The sequence below is a fragment of the Stegostoma tigrinum genome, chromosome 3, assembly GCF_030684315.1.
Source record: "Stegostoma tigrinum isolate sSteTig4 chromosome 3, sSteTig4.hap1, whole genome shotgun sequence".
Classification (NCBI taxonomy): Eukaryota; Metazoa; Chordata; class Chondrichthyes; order Orectolobiformes; family Stegostomatidae; genus Stegostoma; species Stegostoma tigrinum.
Genome location: NC_081356.1, coordinates 9,190,621 through 9,208,986, shown reverse-complemented (window position 1 = coordinate 9,208,986; position 18,366 = coordinate 9,190,621). Strand labels below are relative to the sequence as shown.

Below are 18,366 nucleotides of genomic sequence, written 5' to 3'. Positions count from 1 at the left end.
GTTCTGGAACAAATAGGGACAGAGGGGGAGGCGGACCGAAGATGAAGAGAAAAGAAGATAGGTGGAGAGGAGAGTATAGGTGGGGAGATAGGGAGGGGATAGGTCAGTCCAGGGAAGACGGACAGGTCAAGGAGGTGGGATGAGGTTAGTAGGGAGGAAATGGAGGTGCGGCTTGAGGTGGGAGGAAGGGATGGGTGAGAGGAAGAACAGGTTAGGGAGGCGGAGGCAGGCTGGGCTGGTTTTGGGATGCAGTGGGGGGAGGGGACAAGCTGGGCTGGTTTTGGGATGCGGTGGGGAAAGGGGAGACTTTGAAGCTTAAAGTCCACATTGATACCATTGGGCTGTGGGGTTCCCAAGCGAAATATGAGTTGCTGTTCCTGCAACCTTTGGGTGGCATCATTGTGGCACTGCAGGAGGCCCACGATGGACATGTCGTCTAAAGAATGGGAGGGGGAGTTAAAATGTTTAGCGCCTGTGAGATGCAGTTGTTTATTGCGAACTGAGCGGAGGTGTTCTGCAAAGCGGTCCCCAAGCCTCCGCTTGGTTTCCCCAATGTAGAGGAAGACACTCCGGGTACAATGGATATAGTATACCACATTGGCAGATGTGCAGGTGAACATCTGCTTAATATGGAAAGTCATCTTGTGGCCTGGGATGGGGGTGAGGGAGGAGGTGTGGGGGCAGGTGTAGCACTTTCTGCGGTTGCAGGAGAAGGTGCCGCGTGTGGTGGGGTTGGAGGGGAGTGTGGAGCGAACAAGGGAGTCACGGAGAGAGTGGTCTCTCCGGAAGGCAGACAAGGGTGGGGATGGAAAAATGTCTTGGGTGGTGCGGTTGGATTGTAGATGGCAGAAGTGTCAGAGGATGATGCGTTGTATCTGGAGTTTGGTGGGGTGGTGTGTGAGAACGAGGGGGATCCTCTTGGGGCGGTTGTGGTGGGGGCGGGGTGTGAGGGATGTGTTGCGGGAAATGCGGGAGACGCAGTCAAGGGCGTTCTCGACCACTGTGGGGGGAATGTTGCGGTCCTTGAAGAAGTTGGACATCGGGAGTGGAATGCCTCATCGTGGGAGCAGATGCGGAGGAATTGGGAATAGGGGATGGAATTTTTGCAGGAGGGTGTGTGGGAGGAGGTGTATTCTAGGTAGCTGTGGGAGTCGGTGGGCTTGAAATGGACATCAGTTACAAGCTGGTTGCCTGAGATGGAGACTGAAAGGTCCAGGAAGGTGAAGGATGTGTTGGAGATGGCCCAGGTGAACTGAAGGTTGGGGTGGAAGGTGTTGGTGAAGTGGATGAACTGTTTGAGCTCCTCTGGGGAGCAAGAGGTGGCGCCAATACAGTCATCAATGTAACGGAGGAAGAGGTGGGGTTTGGGGCCTGTGTAGGTGCGGAAGAGGGACTGTTCCACGTAACCTACAAAGAGGCAGGCATAGCTTGGGCCCATGCGGGTACCCATGGCCACCCCCTTTGTCTGTAGGAAGTGGGAGGAATCGAAAGAGAAGTTGTTGAGTGTGAGGACGAGTTCGGCTAGGCGGATGAGGGTGTCAGTGGAGGGGGACTGGTCAGGCCTGCGGGACAGGAAGAAGCGGAGGGCCTTGAGTCCATCTGCATGAGGAATACAGGTGTATAGGGACTGGACGTCCATGGTGAAAATGAGGTGTTGGGGGCCTGGGAATTGGAAGTTCTGGAGGAGGTGGAGGGCGTGGGTGGTGTCACGGATGTAGGTGGGGAGTTCCTGGACCAAAGGGGAGAAAATGGAGTCCAGATAGGTGGAGATGAGTTCGGTGGGGCAGGAACAGGCTGAGACAATGGGTCGACCAGGGCAGGCAGGTTTGTGGATTTTGGGAAGGAGATAGAAGTGGGCTGTGCGGGGTTGGGGAACAATGAGGTTGGAGGCTGTGGGTGGGAGGTCCCCTAAGGTGATGAGGTTATGGATGGTATTAGAGATGATGGTTTGGTGCTCGGGTGTGGGGTCATGATCGAGGGGGCGGTAGGAGGTGGTGTCGGAGAGTTGGCGTTTGGCCTCGGCGATGTAGAGGTCAGTGTGCCATACTACCACTGCGCCACCCTTGTCTGCGGGTTTGATGGTGAGGTTGGGGTTGGAGCGGAGGGCTGCCCGTTCTGCAGGGGAGAGGTTGGAGTGGGTAAGAGGGGTGGAGAGGTTGAGGCGGTTAATGTCTCGACGGCAGTTGGAGATGAAGAGGTCGAGGGAGGGTTGGAGGCCTGGGGGTGGTGTCCAGGAAGAGGACTTGTGTTGGAGGTGGGTGAAAGGGTCATTGGAGGGAGGGTTAGGCTCCCGGTTGAAGAAGTAAGCGTGGAGGCGAAGGCGGCGGAAAAACTGCTCAATGTCCGAATGTGACTGGTATCCGTTGATGTGTGGTTGTAGGGGGACAAAGGTGAGCCCCTTGCTTAGGACTGACCGTTCGTCCTCAGTCAGTGCGTTATAGTCCGGCAGGTTTATTTGAAATCACAAGCTTTCAGAGCAGCACTCATTCATCAAATGAAGTGAAGGGAGGTGCATAGGTACAGAATGTATAGGCCCACAATGTGGAACCAGAGTATGGAATTAAATCAATCAGGAATTAAAAAGATACTGTCAGTAAAAATGAGTGTTGTAAGAACCCATAGACCCAGACATGACAAAGGCACACCCTGCAAACATCTCCTTACCAATTTCTGGGGACTTACACTAAAACTGTGGGGAGCTGTCCCACAGATTAGGCAGATAACACCTTGACATGATCATATTCAGATCTTCCAGCCAATGTTTCAAACTCCTCCTTGGATCAGTCCTGTTGCAGCAGCTAGAAGTGCAAAAGTGAATTATTCCATCTCACCTCATCCTGCACTCACTGATTTCACAGATGGTAGTCTTTAACAGATGTTATCCAGAAGTGGCTGAGTGCACTGATTGCAACAAAGACTATGGACTCCATAGATATCATGGAATCAGGAAAGTGATGGAAGGCTTTTTGGACAATGTTTTAGGCAGTGCTTACTTATCATTCATCTGTTCACTATGCTTAATTCAGGATTTGTCAGAACTATTTGGCTTCAGACATCATTATAGCCTTGACCCAGCAAGTTTAAGTTCAGAAGTCTGGTAAGAATTATTGTCTTTGATATTAGGGCTTTATTTAACCAACAGCAGGGGTCTTACAGTGCAATGAAAGAATCCCATCCACTGGGTCAGAAGGTCCAGGTTAAAGTCACACCCATTAAAAAAACCTGTTCCAAGAAAACAAAGTGTGGAGCTGAATGAACACAGCAGGCCAAGCAGCATCTTAGGAGCACAAAAGCTGATGTTTCGGGCCTAGACCCTTCATCAGAAAAGTAACTTTACTTTCTTTAAGTTAATTAACTAAATTTACCTGAATTAAATGCATTTACCTGAATTAACCTGAAATGTGCATTACCTGTTTTATTTTATTTCACTATGAGACCTTGGTCATAATCTGTACAAATCTACTAGATCCAGGAACAAATTTTAATGAAGTGAATGAATTTATGCCTGGGAATCTTGGACAACTGAAACCTACTTGTTTAAATATGTTAATTTTCCTCGATTAATGGCTGTGCTTTTGTGCTCCTAAGATGCTGCTTGGCCCGCTGTGTTCATCCAGCTCCACACTTTGTTATCTCGGATTCTCCAGCATCTGCAGTTCCCATTATCTCTGTTCCAATGTATTAAGGCTCACCTTTATGCTGGAACAGGTTTATTATTATTTTTTTGAGCGCGAGCATCATATCTGAGTCCTTATTAAATTGAGGCCATTGAGCAAATATGGTGAAAAAAATTCTTGTTGGAAGTTAGCCATCTCAGCCTCAAGATATTGCAGCAAAACCTCCTTAGGGGAGTATTCTGGGCATTAGTATCTCCATTGATCCCTTGATCATGTAGAACTTGAGCATTGCAAAAAGGAAGAGATGATTTTGAAGCTTTTCATCATCCAGTCATCAGGATAGAATCACAAGCGTACCAAATATTATAGGGAACACCACTTTAAACTGTGAGAGAAGAGAGTACTGTATGGTTGGCAAGTGAACTCTGATTGGCTGAGGCACTGCCAAGGAGAATACGCCAGGGAACTGTTAACTGCAAAATGTTTATATAAATTCAAACCAGACATGAAACTCTAATTTTTCAAGGCATTGTCATGGAAAATTCACGAGGCAACACTTACTCCCAAACGTTTGTTCAATTGAAAAAAAAGAAATGCCAGACATTCTTCTGTTTGCTAACGACAGGGTCTTGCTTGTGAAGATATGTAGCAACTAGCATGCTTGTGAGCTACACTACTGACTTCTTACATTTGTTGTTAGCCTAATTTTGAAGACAGTTGGGATTGTTTAGCAACTGTTGCGTAAATGTGGAATCCTACCGAATTCTGGACATTTTTCTGAGTTTTGCAAGCACACAGGTTTGGGGCTCTCTCCCTCCATAATAGTGTCATTGTCCCCATCAAAGTCAGTCTTATATGCCTGTGACTGTGGTAAAGTATATCTCTTCATCCTTCTTAGCCTGTGTGCAACCTTTGACATGGTTAATGACATTGTCCTCCTCCAATGATTTTCTTCAGTTGACTAGCTGGCGAAGCTCCTCTCACCTTATTCTATTCCTATCTATCCTGTCGGAGCAAGATAATCATCTTCAATTTTTACTCTTCGACCTCTTGCATCGTTATCTCTGGAGCTCCCCAAGTCTTTTCCATGACCCTGTCCTATTTCTCATGAACAGGTTATCATCCAAAGCATTGTCTGACCTAAAACGTCATCTCTTCTTCTTCATTAGGACCATGGCTTGAAACGAATTTGGGGATTTACGTATACATATTAATTAAGTAAAACCTTCTAACTGATTAAAGATTTAACAGCATCTCAGGTTTGTTGAAAATGTCCTCATCAGTGAAGTGACCCTTTGACCTTTTACTTATAAATTCTGTGTCTGATACCACCTCTCTCACTAACACCTGAAGAAGGAATGAGGCTCCAAAAGCTTGTGTTTTCAAATAAACCTGTTGGCCTTTGACCTGGTGTCGTGTGATTTCTGACCTTGTCTGCCCCAGTCCAACTCTGGCACTTTCACATCATATTCCTCATTGACATATTGACCTGTAGCAAGATCACTTGAAAATGAGACATTTGGATCCATAGGTATGGTGATAGCACCCAGTTCCTCCTCACCATTGTATACATGATCTCTCTTCTGATTTGTCATACGTGCTTGTCCAGCATCAGGTACTGAATTAACAGGAATTTTCCGTTGAACTATTTGGAAGATGAAAGCCTTTGTATTCAGTCCCCATTAGAAACTCTGTTCCTTATCCACTCATTCCATCCCATTCCTCAGCTCATGGCTGAATCTGGACCAGACTACTTGAATCTTTTGCATCACACTTGATGTGGGAATGAGCTGGTCATGTATGTTCTCCATTATCAATCTGTTGACATGCATTTCTGAACAAGAGTCCATCTCAGGACCTGGGTCACCTTATCTGCAGCTAAAATCCTGAGCCATGCCTATGTTATTCTCTAGATCTGACTACACCAATGATCTTGGAGTAGCCTCTCTCCTGGCTCTCATGAAGAATTCTGGTATCTATATACTAACTCTGAAATCCAGTTCACTCCTGTGTACACTGATCTAATTAGATTCCTTCTTAAGCAACAAGTCAAATTTACAGATTTCATCCCTGTTTCCAATATCATCATCTCTCCCTATTCTCCTTCAGTTTTACAATCTATAGCATTTTCTACAACCTTTTATTTAAGGTGATGTTTCAGAAGAGGTAATGTTTATGTGACTTTGGCTCATCCATTCTACTGAGTTCACATACTGTCTATTGGTGGAAACAAGGAGGTCTATTCTTGCTGTTGGATGAACAAGATGGATCTGTCCCAGCTCCTTAAGCTATCAGTAATTGTGACCAAATGTAATGGCACTTATTGCCATCATTAAACTAACCTTCTTGTGAGGTAAGAACAATACTTTTCTGTAGGTACTCCATGGTATATCCTCCACCACTAATCAGTAGATAGGCTCAGGACAGAGCAAAGACACAGGAAGATTGGTGGCAACAAACAACTTTAAACAACCATTTGCTATTGTCACATGCTGCTAGAGGTGGAAAATACCATAAGTAGTTATCTGGAGAAATATCATACACACTATCACTTTTGGTCTCTTGCACAGTTCCTGTGCAATACAGGAAATGGATTGCACACTTTTAAAATCAAAACCATTGAATATTTGCATCCTGTAACTCACCAGATCCCTGGGAAAGTTTCCTCAATTTGAAACAAATCCAATTGGGATTCCCCATATCCTGAAGCTGTTGATTGTGGAGAGATGAATGAGCTCCCTTCTTTGTTGACTTACCCCTCGCTGGTTACAACAAGGTTAATTTAACTGCTGTTGGTAGTCAGACCTTTAAATGCCCAAAACTTGAGCTCTGTAATTTCCTTCCTCAACTTCTGAGTTTCTCTGCTTTTGAATCGTCATTTATAATATTTTAAACCGCCTGCTTTGTTTAAGACTTTGTTCAGTCCTATATGTCCTTTTGTAGTTCAGTGTCAAATGTTAATTTAACCATTTCCCTTGAGAAGCACCAATCACTTCAGGTGTTCCGTTTTGAAGATGCTATATAAATGTAGTTATTGTGCAACACTTTTATCAGATATCTGTAAGAAAGAAAATATCACCTGACTGCACTGCCATTAAGAGTTTCAATTGTTTCCATGGCAACAGTGTCCAGTTACACAACCAGTGTTGCAGTGCTGACTCGCTGAGTGCATTTTACAAGCATCGGACAAACAAATATTCTCCATTGTCAATTACTGTTGAAATCATGAAGATGCTTTTAATTTTTGTAAAACCTTACTCTTTACAACAAACTTTTAAAAAATATTATGTGAAATATTTTATTTTGCTTTAAAATTAGGCAAAGTTTGCTTTTTTTTGCTGTTACTCGGCTTGTCAGCACAAAAACCACAAACAGCATGTCATTTTAACATGAGATAACAAGGTGTGGAGCTGGATGAACACAGCAGGCCAAGCAGCATCACAGCAGCAGGAAAGCTGATGTTTCGGGCCTAGACCCTTCTTCAGAAATTATTTGAACATGTCGCTTTACCTCAATTTATAGTCAACCATCCTGGATAGAAGTAGGCAAAGAAGGTTTTGTTTATTAGCATGGTTAATGTATTATATGAAATCATTTTGTGTTTGTACAGTTCAGCAATGCTTGTGATTGAAATGAATAAACAATATTATATAAGTGAACTGAAAATGCCATATGCTGTGCTCCTTTGCATCATTGATAGCTAATTTACAATGAAATCAGATAATGGGATGTGCTACACAGCAGAGTTTCAGGAAATCGATTGCAGAGCTTTAAAATTAGAAGTATTGGTTATTTTGCAAAGTAAACACATTCTTGTTATGATCAGATGCCCAGGCAAGGGTTTCCCATTTTGTTACAGTTCCAGTCAAGAAATGCCAAATTATTAAGCTCGCAGATAGGGACAGATGAACGAGCCATCTCTTCTTGTTTTCCTATCGCCTTTGTTGATCACTATAAGGTTAATTTAAAAAGGAACCCATTCCTTGTGGGTACCTTCCTCCCAAACTCAAATTAATTTATGTTTTAAAATGAGATAACATAACTAGGCTTTCTTGACTCAACAGAACAATGAGTTTATTCCTCACTAAATGTGAGAAGAAATAAGAATGCAATACACTTGAGCACAGATTAAGAATAAAAAGAGAGTCAAAGAATGTTGTTTTAAAAAGTGTCCTTCAGTATGTTGAGATTCTCATCTGGCATCAGGGAGAGCTGTATAGCAGACTGGAAATGTAATTAATGATTAAATCCATTGGCACCCACAATCTAAAGCAATTCCTGCGGCAAAGTTGCATCACTACATATAGACCAAAGAAGTATCCTAATTTGATCCACAGGCGTTACCATTACAGTACAAGATAGCTAATGGTGCCAATTGATTTTCCCAAAATTTCTTAATAATTAGAGACCAATCCATCTTAGTAGTCTTCTACACCAACTAAGGTCCACAGGTAGGCATGAAGGGTGGATGGATTTGAGGTGTTGGGAACACAGTTGAGTAAGCTCTTTCACACAGAGGTAACAAAGTATGGAGCTGGATGAACACACCAGGCCAAGCAGCATCACAGAGGGTGCAGTTTTATTTGAGGCTGGTATAACTCTTTGTTACTGCTGCTAAATTATAATGATGTTGATGCAGGCTTATTCCATGGCTTCCATTGGTCCTTGTAAAGACTGCTTGTGAAGCCATTGTAGGGCCTAACCACGCTTATACCAAGCAACTGCCAGTGTCACCATAGAAACTAAAGAAAGACAGGTTGGAACAGTAGCAACAATGTGCACCACCTACAGGACGCTCTACAGCAACTCACCTAGGCTCTTCCAATAACATCTTCCAAACCCATGACGTTTATGAGAAGGGCTGCAGATGTGTGGGAACACCACCGTCTGCAAGTTCCCACCCCAGCCACACATCATTCAGACAAGGATTTCTATCGCTGTTCCTTCAGTGCTGTGGGATCAAAGTCTGGAACTCCTCTCCCACACAGTCGGTGTACCTGCAATTCACGCACTGTGGACTGTGGTGGTTGAAGAGGGCAGCTCGCACCACCTTCTCAAGAGCAATTAGGGACGGGCCATAAATGCTGTCCGCAGGTGATGCCCACATCTCAAATAGTTTAAAAACAATTTGATGGCAGCCTTGGTGCATACACAAGTTGGTTCCAAGTCTGAGAGAACAAGGTGTGGAGCTGGAGGAACACAGCAGGACAGGCAGCATCAAAGCAGCAGGAAAGCTGACATTTCGGGTCTGGATCTTTCTTCAGAAATGGCGGAGAGGAAGGGGGCCCTGAAACAAATAGAGAGGGGGGGGCGGTGATGTAACGTGGATAATGGAGCAGATAGGTGGGAGAGAAGACCAACCTCATCCCAAGACTAGCACCCTTCTCATCCCTACCTCCTTGGCCTGTCCTTCTTCTCTTCCACTTTTCCACTCCTCCCACCTCACTGACCAATCTCCATCCTCACTTCCTATCTACAATCACCTTTACTAGCTTCATCCCCACCTCTTTGACCTGTCCGTCTTCTCTCCCACCTATCTGCTCCACTGTCCACCTTCTATCACCGCCCCCAACCTCTCTATTTATTTCAGAGTCTGCTCTCCTCTCCCATTTCTGAAGAAGGGCCCTGACCTGAAATGTTAGCTTTCCTGCTCCTCTGATGCTGCCTGGCCTGCTGTGTTCCTTCAGCTCCATACCTTGTTATCTCAGACTCCAACATCAGTAGTTCCCACGATCTATCTTGGTTCCAAGTCTTTTCATTGTTAAATCAGAACAATGGTGTTTGCTTCTTGGACTTGATGTTCAAACAGAAAGCAGTATCTGAACCAGAAATCTTTGTGCAACTGTGAAATCTGACGATTAATAATTGCTTCTGAAATGATAAAACCAATGGGCTATTAACGAACAAAACATGATTCAGTATGTGAGCCACAGTCTTGGTATCAAGTCTTGTCTTAAGCAAGTCACGCATCATCCTCGCTTGGACATATCTCCACTTCTTCATTGTTAGGGGGTCAAATTTCTGCAACTCTTGGCCTAGCAGCACTGTGGGCGTACTTTTGCCACACAAATTGGTGGCTCAAAGAAATAGACGTACTACTGTCTCCTCAAGGTTGATCAGGGATGAGCAAGAAGTGATGACTTGTCATCTATGACTGTAACCCAAGCATGAATTAAAACAAAACTAAAGAGAAGCAAACAACTTCAAAATATATTCACGTGATTCTCAGGCAAGAAATTTGCAAGTGTAAGCTATTCCTTCTGCAGTAAGGCCATTTAGCAACAAGAAATTACACCTTAGACTTACTGTGGTTATTTTACGCTTTGATTTTGCTTCTGATCCTACTTTCCCCATCAGCATTATTTACTCAGAAATAATGGGAACTGCAGATGCTGGAGAATCCAAGGTAACAAAGTGTGAAGCTGGATGAACACAGCAGGCCAAGCAGCATTTCAGGATCACATGATGAAGGGTCTAGGCCCGAAACGTCAGCTTTTGTGCTCCTGAGATGCTGCTTGGCCTGCTGTGATAATCCAGCTTCACACTTTGTTATCTAGCATTCTTTACTCAGTTGCCTGTTTTGTTGTTTGTTTCCATATTCGAAGTGCACAGTTTTGATCAACAATGCTGTTAGCTTTTAGTAACAAAACTTTCAAAGATTCATCAACTCTGTGTCACCCAGATTTGCTGAGTGTTAACAGGGCAAGTTCAGCCCAGTTCCTCAAATTACTTGTCAAATTTTATTGGCTCACATCTGAACCCATTCTATTGTTTGGTATTTAGATTACAGTTAGAGTCACTACCAATTTATAAAGTGACCATTTCTGTGTAAAGTATGAGAAGGCATTCACAAACACTTCAGTAGGAAGTTCTGTAAGGTAAAGGAGAACACACGTGACCAGAAGAGAACTGGCCACACTTGATATTGTGTATTAACTGAGAGCAGAATTAGGCCATTCAGCCCTGAGAGCCTGTTCTGCCATTCAATATGATCATGACTGATCTTCTATCTCAATGCAAAACTCTTGCTTTTTCCTCATACAATGTGATGCCTTTAAAATCTAAATACTTATCTATCTCCTTCTTGAATTCAGTGACTTGGCCTCTGCAGCTTTCTATGGTAGAGAATTCCACAGGTTCACTACTCTTTGAATGAAGATTTTTTTTTCTTATCTGAGCCTTTTACGGTCTGACCTGTATCTTGAAACTGTGTCCCTGGTTCAAGACTTTCCAACCAGGAAAATCATCCTCCTCTATTCTGACCAACCCTGTTGGCATTTTATAACTTTCAGTTGGATCCAATCTTATCCTTCTAAGCTCAAGTTGACATAGATCCAGTCAAACCAATCTCTCCTCATAAGTTAGTCACGCCATCTCCATTATCAGACAGTGAACTCCCTTTCTTAGGCGGGGAGACCAAACTGCATGCAGTTCCCCAGGTGTGTCCTCACCAAGACTCTATGCAGTAAAACACCCCTACTTCCAAAATCAACTCCTCTTGTCCAATGTCCAATATATAATCTGCCTTCCTAATTACTTGCTTTACCAGCCTGTCTGTTTTCATTGACTAGCGTACCAGACCCAGATCCCTTTGTGCATTCACACTTCTCAATGTTGCCATTTTAAACAATACTCTTTTGTTTATCACACTGAAGTGTGTATCTTTACACTTATCCACATTGTACTGCATTTGCCATTTATTTACCCACTCAACAAGTTCTGTAAATCACCTTGAAACCTCTGCAGCCTCCTCGCAATTCTCAGTAAACTTGGAAATATTGCATTTCGTTCCCTCAACCAGCTTACTTATGTATACGTGAATGGCTGGGGTCCAAGGGCTGATCCTGCAAAGATCCCACTAGTCAATGCCCACCACGTGGAAAAGACCCAATTATTCCCACTCTATGTTTTGTTTCTGTCAACCGATTCTCAATCCATATCAGCACATTATACCTCATTCCATGTGCTACAACTTTACCTACTAATTGCATGAGGTATCTTATCGAAGGCCTGCTGAAAATCCAAATACAACACAACCACTGGGTCTCGCTTATCTATTCTACTAGTCATACACTCAAAAAACGCTCCAGAAGATTTGTCAAGCGTGATGTACCTTATTTAAACCCATTCTGGCTTTATCCATTCCTGTTCATGCTTTCAAAATGTTCTGTTATCATATCTTTTATAATCGACTCCAGGATTTCCCCACTACTGGCATTAGGTTAATTTGCTTATATTTCTCTGTTTTGTCTCTTCTTGCTTTTTAAAATAGTCCAGTTCAATTTGCATTATATCCCAAAAACTGGTGGCCCACATGCAACAGAAAATGTTCTAGTTCTCTGATGCCTTTCAATACAATGGGTAATGTCAAAATACATTTTACAAACAATATAATGGACAGAACATTTGAGACAGAAATGAAGAGATAATGAAGACTGATTTACGGTTGAGTCAAAGTATATATGCGCCAACCAACCAGCCTGACCATCTGGTTGCCATCCACTCCCTTTCCTGTTCCCTGGTTACAAGTCCATCCTTGGCTTCCTCCATTGTCAGAATGAGGCCAAATGTAAACACCTCATATTTTACAGTTCATAGCCTGAACATTAACTTCACTAGCTTCAAAATCTCTCCCCCCTCAACCTGTCCATCTTTTGACTCACCTATCCACTTTACCCTTCCTTCTGGCCAACCAAAATAATCCCCTACTTGCATCCACCTATCTCAATTTCTCCTACCCTCTCCCCATCTCAACCCCCTCCTTCTATTTACTTCTGAGCTCCCACCCCCCTCCCCAGTCCTGATGAAGCATTTTGAACCATAACATTGACTTTCCTGTTCCTAGGATACTGTCTGACCTCCTGTGTTTTTCCAGCTCCACATCTATATCCCAGATCTGTGGGCTAATCAAATGGTCATAACTTTTTTTTACATTCACAACAATCCCATACAGAGACAGCACAGGAGAGGTGACCACTGCTTGGGCTGCACTAAGCCTTTTGAAGAAGAGCAAATAGAACCCTGGAAAAGAAGCTGAATCTAGCTGGATAAGGGCCTCTGGTGAAGAAGGTGGGCAAGAAAGGAGTATGGGGAAACTGGCTTGCATGGAGCCTCTGATGGGCCAAAACTGGAGGTGGGCCCCTGAACTGGTCATCAATAGGCAACTTTTATTTAATGGCCTGGGTACTTGACTTGGGCACCCTCCTGCAATGAAACAATCTCTCTTCCAATGGAACAATCCCTCCTCAAATGGAACAACCCCTCCTCAAATGGAACAATTCCTCTTCCAATGAAGCAATCCCTCCCCTAATGGAACAATCCCTCCCCCAATGGAACAATCCCTCCCCCAATGGAACAATCCCTCCTCCAATGGAACAATTCCTCTTCCAATGAAGCAATCCCCCCCCTAATGGAACAATCCCTCCTCCAATGGAACAATTCCTCTTCCAATGAAGCAATCCCTCCCCCAGTGGAACAATCCGTCCTCCAAAGGAACAATCCACCCTCCAATGGAACAATCCCTTGTTCTGGGGTTGTTTATAGGTGACTCTGTATTGGACAGCAAGCTGCCTAACATTCCCCACTCCCACTCCTGCTCCTGGTGAAACACTCAGAAACTAGACAAGGTTGGCTAGGATTAAGCATAGCACTGTGAGTATGGCACCCAGTTTAACATTCCCCCTGACTCTGCTGCCCTCCTGCCTCCCCCCATCATAATGTGTGATATATCAGTTCTGTACTAAATTGGTCCACTCTGAAATCCACAAATGTCTGTAGCCACAACAACAGCTTCTGAGTGGGGTAGGGGCCTGATTGTCAGTGGCTCTGAAGGTAACTTTGATGGTGAACCTTTATGTTCCTGGCTGTTCTTAGGCCAGAGCTGGGCTCTTGTCAATGATCAATCACGAGAAATTTCCAGGTTGTTTCAGGTGCGTGGTGCAATGACTGCCCACATATTGCTGTGCTGACATCACATGTAAACTCCATCGTATATCAGAGCTAAAAAAAATCTGCTTCTCAATGTCTTACTGGTTTGTGGCCATAGGCAAAGCGAGTTGCAGAGAATTCCATGGTACCCTAGAAACAGTCATATTGGATTTAACCAGTAACAATCTGGGCTGCCCAATTGTATTTGAGCAGGTAAGAGTTGGTTACTATGAGATAAGCTGTACCCACTGATGACATGTGTCATGACCCTGGTTTGCATGTGTGAGGAATTAATATGATATAATCACCATCTTGATGCAAGCAATGTGAAATTGAAAATCTTTGGTCTGCTGCTGCAATGATTTGATTCTTAGGCCACTATTGAAAAGTACTGCAGTACTCAGTTGATCCTGATACTTGATTCTCAGTGGCATGCTGTAAGCTTCACCATCTTGGCATCATGAGGAGATGGTCCATGGCACTGTCTGTTAGTTGAGAAGCTGAGGAAGGAGCATGTGAAAGAGGAGGTGGTAAATGATGACATGGGGTCATCAATCAAGACAGTCCCATTTCCCCCCGACTATACCTGAAGAACCTGTTTGAATGCAATACTCATAACTCCAATTCCAGATTCTTCAACAGTTCCACATTCCTTATCTTCCATCAGGTGTGATATTCCAGGGCCTCCTTTATGGCAGAAGATAATCTACACTGGCCTGCCAGGCAGTCTTAGAACTGCATTGCTCAGAATTTACACTATCATTACTTTGGCTGTATGTCATCTTTTTAAAAGCATGCTGTAATTAAAAGTTCAATATGTCTTCAGATTATCTGGAGAAATGATTCATAGCCATGATATCAGTAATGTGTTGTTTGTGGAGCTTTTGAAAAAATGGAATGCCCTCTATTTGTGCTCATCTCTTGGTCTCCCATACTTAGATGGATTGGTCATGTGATAGATCGCTCTGTTATTCAGATTGTCCCCTCATACTTCACGCCAAAAATATTTTACACGGGAAATTGTTAGATGTGTGAACCGATAACAACGAGGCAAAGGAAACCAGATATCTGGGACCTTGTTGAATGATGGAACTCCAAGCTTAGGTCCTTATCAATATGACATTTAGAGATTGTGGAAGAAACAGAAATGGAGATTCAGGTTAGTCAAACTAGGTATGAAAAGAGGAATACAGGCTGGGGAAGGAAAGTCAGATTCAAAGATAGGAAAAAGAGACAAGATTAGAAAGAAGGAGTAAGAGAACATATAAACATTACATGTCAAATCTCTCCAGAACTAATTTCGTACTTATATAGAATGAAATTCCATAATTTCAATTGTTCTTTCCTCCCAGCTTGCAGATTGTGAATACATTACCTGAATATCAACATTATCATGAAAAAGGTACTTAAGGCAATTAACTATCAATCCTAATGTACAATGACAACTTTAATCTCTTAATCTCTAATCATACTTGAAATGCAACAACATCTTGACCCGCCAAAATTGAGGGATATCTGTCAATTTTGTAACGCGAACAGGAGAGCACCATAAAGTGTCCAGCATTTTGTGCAAAATCACAATTCACAGAATATTTCTCCTTCCCATCACTTCCTGCAGTTTTACCCACTCAGAGCAGTGGGTGCATTCGACTCAATATTATCATGTCAGCAAACTTGTGGTCAGCCTTATGTTCCGCAAGAATACTCAAATAAAATATATCAAATGAAACTCAAATACTCAAACAAAAAAAAAGTTCACGAACGCATGAATCCTTTGATATCTGATAAACACTATCACAAAGATTGATATCTGGCCTGCTGTCTTGATTGAACTGCTTTATTGCAAATGAATGTACATGACTTGTCTTTGGCAAACACGTACATAGGGTTTCCCCCATCCCATGCTCAATTCTGTTTGTTATCTGCCTAGCTGGTAGGGAAAGGCACCACAAACAGATGTTATGACTATATCCAAGTCTGTGTACTTGTAGCAAACAACACCAGATGAGATTAAAAACAAAATCAAAGGAACAAAACTGAGTTCAACAAGTTGAGTCATGCTTCCCTGTCAAGTTTAAGATAGAATAACGAAAGAATGGAGTATAAAAACAAAAGCAATAGACCGTGCCTGGGTACTCATGAGCTACAGTATTTTTAAAATATGTATTTTGTGGAGGCATTTGCATTTAATCGCTTCAGTTCTTGTTGTGAGTCTAAATGTGAGTATCCTATTTAGATTTTATTCCTCATACAATTTGAATGTGGTACGCTACAAATTTCAGATTCTGTGCTTTGCTCTCAATGTGTTTCATCTGACATTTAGACTAGGAGGCCACATTAGCTCCTGGGGGCGGGAGCAGATAAGGAAAAGATGTTCAGAGACACTGTTATGAGGCAATTGGCTGCAGAATGTAACTGCTTGATCTCACCCTTGAGAAATTTGATTAAATAACTGAAGGTCTTTTGGGCTCAAAGCTAACTTCAGGAGGCCAATCCCTACAGTATGGAAGCAGGCCATTTGGCCCATCAAGCCTCCGATGAGCATCCTGCCCAGATCTACCCCCACTCCCCACATTATCCCTGTAAGGCTGCATTTGCCAAGGCCGATCCACCTACCCGCATATCTTTGGATTGTGGGAGAAAATGGAGCACGTTGAGGAGACCCACACCAACACGGGGAGAACATGCAAACTCCACACACACACACGGCCGCCTGAGGCTGGAATCAAATCTGGGACCCTGGCCCTGTGAAGCCCCTTAGTTAGATAAGACAAACAGGAACCAAATGCGAGAAAGAAAATGAAAGCCCAGGCTAGTTGAAAGAGGAGGGAAGTAAAGAGGAAAGAGATACTCCTCTCAATATTACAAAAAAACCCTGAGGAGCTCAGTGCTTGCATATCTGAATCTGTTAAAAACTGCAGTTGGTCTGGTTTGGAGAGAGTTATAGGCTGGATATTAAATACACAGCTGGGTGTGTTTCTGCACACAGCACATAAAACAGGATGGGTGTCCAGCCCACCACCTGAGCTTATTGTAAGTTGAGTTGAACTCAGTATTAGCCTGCTTGTGTCTGTATGGTTGGCATGGGCAAACAGGGATAATGGGAACTGCAGATGCTGGAGAATCCAAGATAACAAAGTGTTGGGCTGGATGAACACAGCAGGCCAAGCAGCATCTCAGAAGCACAAAAGCTCCTGAGATGCTGCTTGGCCTGCTGTGTTCATCCAGCCCAACACTTTGTTATCATGGGCAGGCAGGGATCAGGCCGCTTGTTTTTCCAATGCCCTTTTTGGCATTGATACTCACAGAACACAGTACAACTCCTCCTTCACACCTGCACTTACTTTGAAAACCCTCTCCCTGCCCAATACCGACAATGTACCTGTACCTGGCATTCTGCTGCCCCATCTCTGTGGGCGTGCTTGCATTCCTAACAGTTCCCACTATGGAGCTCTGGTGCGGCTACACCTGTTAGCTCCAGAAGGTGAGATTCCCTGTCGCTGAGAGGCAACTTGCACCCTAGTCCATTGGAGATTTTAATGGCTTGCTTCGCATCTGTCAGATCATGACCAACTTATATTTCATGATGACTAGCTATCCGATCTCCCCATTAAACCTCTGCCCAATGTTTGGTTTATGAATATTAAGCAATAAGAATGACTTAGATTTTATAGATTTCAGATTTTATTGTCACGTACTCAAACACAGAAGTACAGGAGTACAGTGAGAAATGTATAATGTGGCCTCACATGGTGCCATCCTAGGTACCAAGGTACAAAAAAGACTTAGGTAAAAAGTTTGAAGAGAAACAAGAGTTAAAACGTTAAGCATTACTTCATAGAATAGTAGAAAAATAAAGAAATAAGGTCATGGTTAATGTGAAGGTTTGGCATAGTTTAAACCAGGAAAATAAAGGAATAAGTTTTAAAGTTCAACAGTTTTAGACGAGTCCTGCACTTACCTCGCTCTGCTGCCTGTTCTCGACGCCGCCACCACAGATACCGTCGCTGGTGCTGAAACTGCCGGCTCTCTGATCTCTCCCAGAGCCTTGGGAACATGCCCAGGCAGGATCCACTTGCGTGCTGAGCTGGGACACAGCCATAAGCTGCTGAGAGACCAGGCTGAGACCCGCTGAGAGACCAGACTGAGACCAGCCATGGAGCAGGTGAACACCAATAGGCGGAAAACACCAAAAAGTGGGAGAAAAAGGAATAAAAGGGGGGAGAAAAGAGAATGAGAAATAAACAGAAGGGCCTGATGGCAGCTCCAGATCAATAGTAAGACCAGAAACTGTTCTGGGTTTGAATCCTGCCAAGGCAGACGGTGGAATTTGAATTTAATAAAAATATCTGGAATTAAGAATCTAGTGATAACCATGAATCCATTGCCAATTGTCAGAAAAAACCCATCTGGTTCACTAGTGTCCTTTAGGAAAGGAAATTGCCATCCTTACCTGGTCTGGCCTACATGTGACTCCAGGCCCACAGCAATGTGATTGACTCTGAACTGCCCTCTGGGCCATTAGAGTGGGCAACAAATGCTGCCTAAATGTGGTGCCCTCATCCTGTGAATGAGTGATGAAAAAGAATAGTCTTACAAAGGAATGTGAACTCTTACATTCCTGTAACATTGTTGTTTCCTGTTCCATCAGAACTTCCAACTAAAAAACATTAAAGCTTCTGGTAAAACAGCAGACAGGCAAATGCTGCATGCACACATTAAGTATTTATTCTCCGTAATGGAGATTTACCAGGATGTTGCCTGGAATGGAGGGAAGGTCTTACGAGGAAAGGTTGAGAGAGCTAGGGCTTTTCTCTTTCGA

At 43.5% G+C, this 18,366-nt stretch overlaps 1 protein-coding gene across 1 annotated transcript in view; it reads right to left on the bottom strand.

The window, feature by feature from the left end:
* The window catches only part of cdkn2a/b (cyclin-dependent kinase inhibitor 2A/B (p15, inhibits CDK4)), a 132,108-nt gene extending 114,582 nt beyond the window's left edge, over positions 1-17,526 (bottom strand). Inside the window, exon 1 of the mRNA XM_059642890.1 lies at positions 17,506-17,526. The gene's annotated coding sequence lies outside the window, so the exon portion shown is untranslated. The remainder of the gene's footprint in view (positions 1-17,505) is intronic.
* Between the last annotated feature and the right edge of the window lie 840 nt (positions 17,527-18,366).